Raw genomic sequence first — 9824 nt, 5'->3', positions numbered from 1 at the left:
GAGTTTTTAAATATTTTTAAAAACAATTTTTTAATGGTTTTTTAAAATAATTTTTATATATTTTTTAAAGGAATTTTTAAAAGGATTTTTAAAATATTTTTAAAACAATTTTTTAAAAGGATTTTTAAAATAATTTCTAAATAATTTTTAAAAGAATTTATTAAAAAAAATTAAAATGAATTTTAAATAATTTTTCAAAGAATTATTTAAAAGGATTTTTATAATAATTTTTAATAGTATTTTTTTAAAATAAATTTTAAAAGAATTTTTAATATAATTTTTTAAAAGAATTTTTAAAAAATTTTAAATAGTTTTTAAAAGAATTTTTGAAGAAGATTTTTAAATAATTTTTTTATGCCAAATCTTTTGATTTCACTTAGCAAAAAGTTTTACAAGAAAATTAATTCTAAAAAACTAAGTGTTAATCAAAGTATTTTTATCCCTCTATTTACAAGTTTTCATTTCTCTATCTTTTTAAGCTTTACTGAAAAGTAAGTTTTCAGAAATATTTATCAAAACATGCTAAGGCCTATACACATTTTTTTTACTCTCTTATTTATTTTGATATATGACAAAAGGGGGGAGTATAAGAAAATTCAAAGAAAATTAAAGAAAATTCAAAATTTTAAAGAAAATGGGAGCTTTTATTAAGGGGGAGTTTTTGTAAGCTTCTATTTAGGGGGAGCTTTATATCTAATTTATGCTTGTGCTAAATTTATGCTTATCAAATTTATTCTTATGCATCTCTTTATTGTATTTTTTGCTTAACTTTGAATTTCAGTTGCCATAATAAAAAAAGGGGGGGAGATTATTGGTGCGGGAAGCATCCGACGATCGAACTCTAATTTTGATAATGGCAAAGGGATTCAAAGTTAAGTTGTTTTGCTATCTAATGGATTTGATTGAGCTTGCAGGAAAGTCCTAAGTGTCTTAAGCAGAAGTCCTAGTTGCGGTTAGGCGAGGTGAAAAACCTAGGGGGTGGTAACCCTAGGTGGAGGAAAATCCTAGGGGGGGAGGGGGTAACCTTAGGACCTAGGGGCGGTAACCCTAGGTGGAGGAAAACCCTAAGGGGCGGCAACCTTAGGTCCTAGGGGGTGGTAACCCTAGGTAAAGGAAAATCCTAAGGGGCGGCAACCTTAGGTCCTAGGGGGTGGTAACCCTAGGTGATGAAAGTCCTAAGGGGGGTAACCTTAGGTCCTAGGGGGTGGTAACCCTAGGTGGAGAAAAACCCTAGGGGGCGGTAACCCTAGGTCCTAAGGGGTGGTAACCCTAGGCAGAAAGTCCAGTTGATCTGGAGGATGGGATTGACATCAGGTATGCTCTCCTAAGTGGAGTAGGTGAGGACGCGTTCCCCGGAAGAGGGAATAGTAGGCGTCGGTTCGACCTATGGTTTCCGGTCGGAAATCCGAAGTCAGAACCGGACAGTCTGATGATTGTCGATTACTTAATTTATTATGTTTATTATGTGCTAACTTTGTGTTGCAGGGTATTTTGGGACTAACATATCTTGCAGGTACTAAAACACAAATTTTGCCTCGGATGAACAATGTCCGAGGTGCCTCCATGGAGCTTGGAGACGCCTTGGGTGCAAGGTAGGAGCTGGCTGCGCAAAGGAGCTGGAGGCGCAAAGGAGCTGGAGGCGCCTTAGAGGACAGCCGAGACGCCTTGGATGCTGCCTTTGAGGTGCCTCAGAGTGATGATTGAGTCGCCTCAAGGTGGATAAGAGGTAGCGACGCGAAGCTCATCTCAACGTTCGATCCGGGATAAAAGTTAGGGTTTGAGGCGCCTTGGACTGGCATTGGAGGCGCCTTCAACATCCAATAAAAGGACATCTCGACCAGCAGCTCAAGACATCGATTAACAAACAACCTTTCTACATCCATGTAACGACCACCCTTCTTACTATTACTACTCTCTAAGAGTGACCGTTACTTAACTACTAACTCTACTTAACCGGTATGATTAAAAACCACATGGAAACCCTACCGAAAAATTTCGACAAAATTTCCCCTATACCGGTGACCTTAAACTGATATACAAACACAATATACCTCAGCCATAGGCGGTTGGAACATCTATCAAGCAACTCATGCAGTAAATAATCCAAAACAAAAGAAAACTATACCAGAAATCATCACACAAGATTACAATTCATCTACTATGTCCTAATAACATCAAAATAACATATATCATCCCAAATACTAAAATACAAAAACTTAATAATGAATTACAACTTCTTACTTCCAAATTTTCTTATCATCCTAAATAAAGAATTAATCTAAACAAATTCTTAACTAAGTCCCAGGGCTTCCATAGTCCTGGCATCACACATCCTTCGAGCACCTCCTTGTCGCCTTCCTTGCTAAATCTTTTCCTTTCCTTTATCTGCAGTAAAAGGAAGTGCAATCTATAAGCAAAATTTGCTTAGTAAGCGCTATCTATCTCACAAAAACACGAATATGCATGTGTACAGAAAGAACTAGAAACTATATGCTCTAAAAGAAAGTAAAGCATAAACATAACTGCTCATGTCAAACTAGTAGCAAAGAAAAGCTAAGGAATCTACTCATGTAATTCTAATAGCTAATCAGGCTATACCAGGATAAAACTGCATGCTAGGAATAAATCTAAACATGTGAAAGCTGCTCATCCAATAGGTAAACATGAAAAACTACTCATCTACTTGATAAACATGGTAGAATAAAGAACTAAACTTGCTGATTTTAAAACTATATGAAACTTATTTCATTTGTTCAAAACTTATACTTATATACTTCAAAATAATAATCAACTTCTCTTGGGCCCGACATTGTACCAATTTGCGTGCATCCTTAATATGAGTCGAGGTAGCTAATCCCGAAACTTCTAAGGTACTTCTAGGCGATCTTGTGCCTAGGGGCGATCTAGGAGCCCACCCAATGGACCTTGTGTCCGGTACATGCCATTAAAAAGTAAAATACTTATCTTCTTTTTAACTATAACTTCCTTATACTTGTTATTCTTTAATTCTCTTATAACAAAATGCCTTGGCATTTATTCAAACACTTAGTGTGCTTTTAATCCTAAACTTCTGGAATTTAGGATCAATTTAAGACCTTGGTCTTTTCTTACTTATAATCACTCATAACCCCTAAAAGAGTTTAATAGAACACTATATGCATAAAAATTCTAGAGTTTCACAGAATAAACACAATTCTGTATATTAAGCTACACAATTCTGCAATATAAACTCTAAAGAAACTAGAAACTAATTGTTTTAAAAGGAAGGCTACTCATGCACATCTAATAACATAAGGAACTAGAAATCTTCTCTAAGATTGGAGTTCTGCATATTGAGGTAACAAGGAAACTCAAATCTGTATGCTTAAATGGAAGTAGCATATCTAAACCTCAAGCTCAGATTTAACATAAGCAAATTATCTAAACCTCATGCTCAGATTTAACATAAACAAATTATCTAAACCTCAAATCTGTATACTTAAATGAAAGTAACACATCTAAACCTCAAATCTGCTCGTGCACATCTAATGGCAATAAGGAAATCCAGAAATCTGTTCATGCACATCTAAAAGCAATGGAAAACCAAAATCTGCAATGCTACAATATGCAAAAATCTGCACTGCTCCTAAATGCAAAGCTTAACTAAGAATCTACATACTGCATACTAAAATTCTGCACTTGCAAGTTTAATAAAATCTGCATACCTACCTAACCGAAAATCTGGAATTCATAGTAAGCTGCTCTAATTAACATAACAACAACTAATGCAAGGTAATACCATAATTCAACTCATGCAAAATTTATCAAGGACTATAGCTCTAGTTATTCCATAGTCGTACATCTCCTAAGCCATGGAAGAGTAACTACAATAAGCTACAGCATAGTGTTATCATTTAAGTTTCATACAATTGATGAATCCCAGCTATCCTAATTCGGATAGTATAAAGAAAAATTCACTTAACATGGAAATGTGCATCACATTGAAAAAAAAAACACAACTTCGTTGTGAGTATGTTGAAACCTTGCCAGATCACAGCTAGCTCAAAAGATAACTAAAATCACCATCGAATAAATCTCTAATTAACCTAATCTGTCCTAAAATTGGAAACTATCTGAAGGAAACAAGAACATTCCCAAAATCCAACTACAGACTACTATCTATCCAAAAGCATGTATTCCAACATGAATAAGAAGATAATCCTAGTCAAATTCTAACTAAAATTCCCTAATCTGCAACGATGCAAGAAAACAGAACATCAATCCATAAGAATCCACAGCTATTCCGGGAAACAATATCTCAATGAATTAAACCTCCACCTTCCGAATCTATTCAACATTTTTGAAGCAACAGAACAGCAAGAACATCAACGATCAAGAATTAAAGCTCCAATAAAGCAAATCAACCTTAAAATTCAAAGCTCCACTAGACTCAAAACACCATTCAATCCTCAAGAATTAAAGCTCCAATAACTTCTCGATCAGGCATTTGATCAAACAGGTATTATGCAGAAATCTCACAGCCTCAACAACATGAAAGAAATCAAATCCAAATTCGTTCTTATCCATGTGAAAGCCATGAAAATTGCGAACAGAACCCCACTTGTAAATCCGAATCCCTCAACAAGACTTAAGCAGAATACAAAGCTTTAAATCTGAAAAACTAGGGTTCTATGGCTAACTCAATCTTTACAACTGCAATAAGGGAGAAAGTCACGGTAAAACTCAAGAAAACAAGAAAACACCAAAGCAAAAATCGGAGCAACTCTTACCGCAGGTGAGTAGCAACTTACCCCTTGTATCCTTGAACTCACAGCCGGAAAGGAAGATCTAGGGTTTCGGATAGATGAGAATCCCAGCGGCTTCTTTTCGTTTCCGAGCTCCTCTCGTCGAGGTGGTCACGCTCGGGTGAAGACCGGCCGGAAAACGATGCTCGTCGGCCGCCGGAGACGTGCCCTAGGTCGTCTTCGTTTCCACCCGAGAGAGAGCCGTCGCGCGGCCTCGCGAGCGTGAGAGGAGAAGAAATTTTAGGGCTCGGGAATAAAACGATTCCTTTTTAATACCTAGGGTATTTCGGCATTTAATACCACTTAAATATTATTCACTCTTTCTTTAATTAACATCGGCCGCCAGCACAGCTGGTCAGGCGAGTTTTGCTTGAGTCAAGGGCATCGGCTTCGATCCCTCAATCACGCATTTTTTATTCCAATTTATTTTGAACGTTCCAACTATAGCTTAAATATATTTCACTCCATACTTAATTAACAATACTCTCACAAACCGGTTGGTTGGTGAGTTTGGTTAAAACCTGGTTCGAACTCCAAAAATTACATAAAAATACTCTAAAAATCTCTAGAATTTTTTATAGCATTTAAAAATATTTTTGAATTATTTTTGGGGCTCAAAATGAGAAAATTTGGGTCGTTACAATCCAGCTGCTAACGAGAAGTTCCAACAAAGCTACAGCAAGTTCTCGACGACCCAGCACTCCGATTTCGTTAATTTTCTTATCGTCGGTATATTTAATTGCTGATCATTGTACTTTAAATTGCAACTCTTTTAATGATATTATAGTTGTTATCCACCGAAAGTGATCAACTATCGCGGGCCTTGGAGTAAGAGTCACCACAGGCTCCGAACCAAGTAAATAACTTGTGTTGGCATTTGTTTTCATTATTTCCGCTGCTTAATTCTCTGTCGCTTTATGAATTCGAAACGAGTGAAAGCCACGAGCGCTATTCACCCCCCCTCTAGCGCATCTCGATCCAACACAAGGTTTTCTAAATAATCCTATCCACTGAACTTAGTACAAAACCTTGGTCTAACTAGTTAGGATCCGTAAGGGGTAGTTTTAGTTAGTTCCACTTATTCAAATGCACTAGGTCGAAGCCATATCTTCCTAAACATGCATAGACTAAGCTTCCATAACCTACTATCATCCAAAACTTCACCAGTACCGTATGTCAAGTTAAACTGTTGTCCCTTTTTTAAACTAATCCTAATTACCCTGTCGGGTATGTTATTTTTAGTTACCCTATCGAGTAGATTATTTTTAGAGGTGCCAACTAGTTTGGAGCCTCCCCTAAATTATTGGTTTTCTTTTTTAAGATTTTTTTTATATTTTTATTTAATTTATAATTTAAATTTAAGTTTTAAATTTTGAATTAATTAGATGGGTCAAATTGTCCTTTTTTTAAAGGAGTGTATTTAATGTTTAAATTTTCATTCAATTTTATTAAGTTAATTGAATTATCTTTCTTTAATAGCTTATTTTTAAAGTTTAATTTTATATTAATTTTTAAATTTGAATTAATTAAATTGTTTGAATTATATTTCTTTAAAGGTTTATCTTTTAGCCTTTTATTAATTGTTAATTTTGAATTTTCAAGATTATATTTGTTTAATATGTTATCTTTAACATTTAATTTTAAGTTTGTTAAATTTAGTTTTGATTTTATCAAAGTGTTGATTTTATCTTTTTATTTTTTTTGCCTTTTAAGTTGATATGATTAGTTGAATTTATTAGATTAGTCTTATCTTTAAAATTTAATTTTTTGTTAATTAAATTATATTGGGTTTGGATACGATTTTCTAGATTGATATTGTCTAGATTATTAAATAATTTATTAATTTTATCTAGATCAATATTGACTTTGTCATCTTTATCGTTTGAATTTTCAGATTTGTTTAGGTTTAAATTTGAATTTATAGGTTTATTAATTATTTTCAGTTTTTCTGAATTTTCTAAATTAATTAGATTTATTTTATCAGATAATATCCTAGGAGTGTTTTTGCAAGTATTGTCAACTACACTATTTTCACGTATATTTTCAGAAATATTCAAATTAACATGCATATTTTTTAAACTACTATTAGCAGGGATATTTTGGTGAATATTACTAACCTTGAGTACAACCCCTAATTTAGTAGGTTTTTCCGTTGGATCTGACTCAAGTCCGGATTCAATTTTGACTTGATCCTCTAGCTTGATCAACTGGGTCCAAAGCTCATGTGCATTCTTGTACTTTTATAGTCTGCATAAAATATTGTTAGGTAAAATATTACAAATAAGTTTACTTACATTTTTGTTCAATTCTGAGTCCCGAGAAGGTTTTCTCAATATCAGCACATTATCGAAATCTAGGCTTCCTAAAAATCATTCCATTGATCACCTCTAGTAGTTGAAATCTTCTTGATCGTATGGTGGTGGTTCATGGATACTCTGTCCTTCTTGAAGAGACATTGAATACTGAAGATAGAAAACTAAACAATAATGCCAAGACTTGATCTTGGATTAGCAGTGCTGGAAAAAAAATATATAGTATTTCACTAATTTTTAAAAAATAATAAAATATTAATAAAAAAATATTATTTCAAAGTTTGGTAAATGTGATATTTTTATAATATTAACCAACGGTGGAAAAATGAAAATGAATTTTTTAAAAATATTTTTGGAGGAAAAAAATGAAAGGCGTACCAAATTAGAGCGGTACTTGCTCTGATATCACCTTTTGCCTGATTGGTGGTTGCACTAAATCAGAGTGGTACCTGCTCTGATACCACTTGTTGGATCGAGAAATCCGTTAGAAGAAGGTGAATAGTAATTTAGAAATTTTAGCGAGTTCGCAGCGGAAAAATGAGAACACAACAATGCTAACACAAAATCAATTTACTTGGTTCGGAGCCTTTGTCGACTCTTACTCCAAGGCCTGCACTCGTCAAGTGCTTTCGTTGGGTAATCCACTAGCAATTCATAAAATATTACAAGTGAAAGTACAAGTGTCACGCCCCCAGAGGAGTCCTTACCGAAAAATTTCGGCAACATCTCCCCTGTACGGGTGACAATCTGAGGCATACATACATACAAAATACATCAGCCACATACGGCTGGAATATATATACACAACCACGCAGTTATATGATATATAGTAATCAGCCCACACGGATGTACTAAAATCAACGCAGCGGAAATCACAATCAACGATCACAAAACACAAATCAACTGACTGCGAGCCGGCTCGGCTTGACACAATAATATCAAACCAAATACAAGAGAATACAAATATATAAACAAGTACAAAACCCAAAATACACATAACGTAAGAAATACCGAAATCGTAAAGTCGTCCTCGAATGTGACGCGGAACTGGCGGACAGGATCTCCAGGCGACTCCATAACTCCTTTACCTGTTACCTGGTGAAATTACCAATATGCGGGGTGGTGAGTATACAAACTCAGCGGGTAATAGACAGATAGTGCATGAGTTTAGTAAAACAAACTAGAGATACAAAGGTATACAGTCTCGTATGGAAATAGCAGATACTACAGTGATATCATAATAAGTGTCCATACCTGAAACCATATCCTAGGCTAGTGGTAGAAGGTAAAGTGTAGCAAAGTCCTGCTACAGTACTGCTCATAACTACATGGTATCATGTGAGGTATATACATGTCAACAGTAAGTAGGCCAGTGTCTAAACACATATCACAGGTATAAATCTCAACCAATGTAAGCATAACAGCATAAATAAACATAAGCTAATAACAGCAGCATAGATAAGCAACAACAGCATAAGTAAACAACCAGCAGATATAATAACAACAGCGTATGTACGGATGGTCACCCCGCCCACCTCTCTGCACCATGACCCCTGTATGATCGAGAGGCCGGATCGATGACAACTGTACCACCCAAAGGCCGCCACTACTCTCGAGTGACCGGATGGACAGGTGCATAGTAGCTGAATAGCTACGTCTGCGACGGGGTCCCTGCTGCCGCAACTCCAGCCGCCACTACCCATGAGTGGCCGAGTGTGACACGACAGGACAAGCGGCACGCTCCAGCTACCACTACCCATGAGCGGCCGAGCGTGCGGCCCAGGCCAACGACCGTCTCAACCACAAGGGAGCCAAAGTCGTCGGCTATGCATGCAATGACATGATGCGAAAATGCAGCAGTCATCATATATATATAAACAGAAACAGGTATGCTACATGAAGCCAGCATGCTCAGCAAGGTGTGTAAATAAACAGAAATCAAAGCAGGTAAACATGGTATCAGGTGTCCATATATCCAATACCTACTATCTAATGTCTGGTATCTGGTATCCAATACCTAGTACTATAGTATCTGCTAAATATCATGAATAGCAACAAGAGACTGTATAGATACATAAACGAGTAGCTCAAAGATTGAGTGGAAGTATCAAGCGCAGGAAAAATAAGAGTGGAGTCAAGATAAACATAGTAGCCAACTAAACATATAGCTCATGCACTAAGATCAATGTGCTAAAGAGATAAAGCAAGAAGTACCCGCCTTTATACGTAGTGCGTGTCAACCGTCTTCAACAACTCCAGAAGATCACATCCAACTCGGATCCTACAAATACAGGATACGAGACAAAACTAAGGATCTATAATCAATGTATCAACTATCAACAAACCTAAACCGATTCAACCTCTTTATTCACATACTTCCATTTAATCCAAGAAAGCATAATCAACCCATCCAACTAATCCAGTCAAATTTAATTCCATCGACAACTAAACATCATGAATCGAACATGCATAATTCTCCGCATAATCCATTTCTAACTACCACATCTGACAATCCAACCAACACAACTAATTATTCGTTAATCAGGACACCACAAATAAAAATCTAAATCAGAAATGGATACATAACTATATCCACCCCACACCATCAACCAAAATCAATCAATCCATCACAAGACTACAAACCAATCTCCAAACACACAAATGAATCAATCCTATCTCACAATAAACTTAAATTAGCCACCCAACCACCACAAGAAATCTGAAATCA

The 9824-nt window shown here is 35.7% G+C and overlaps 1 long non-coding RNA gene across 1 annotated transcript; it reads right to left on the bottom strand.

Moving 5' to 3' along the window:
* Positions 1-2099: 2099 nt before the first annotated feature.
* LOC122032130 lies at positions 2100-5002 on the bottom strand. Its single transcript, XR_006125961.1, has 2 exons — positions 4791-5002; positions 2100-2385 (listed from the first exon to the last, which is right to left on the bottom strand). It is a non-coding gene; the product is annotated as an uncharacterized LOC122032130 (long non-coding RNA).
* Between the last annotated feature and the right edge of the window lie 4822 nt (positions 5003-9824).

Source organism: Zingiber officinale, chromosome 11A (assembly GCF_018446385.1).
Source record: "Zingiber officinale cultivar Zhangliang chromosome 11A, Zo_v1.1, whole genome shotgun sequence".
NCBI lineage: Eukaryota > Viridiplantae > Streptophyta > Magnoliopsida > Zingiberales > Zingiberaceae > Zingiber > Zingiber officinale.
Note: the sequence above shows the minus strand (reverse complement) of the source record. Positions and strands in the feature narration are given on the sequence as shown.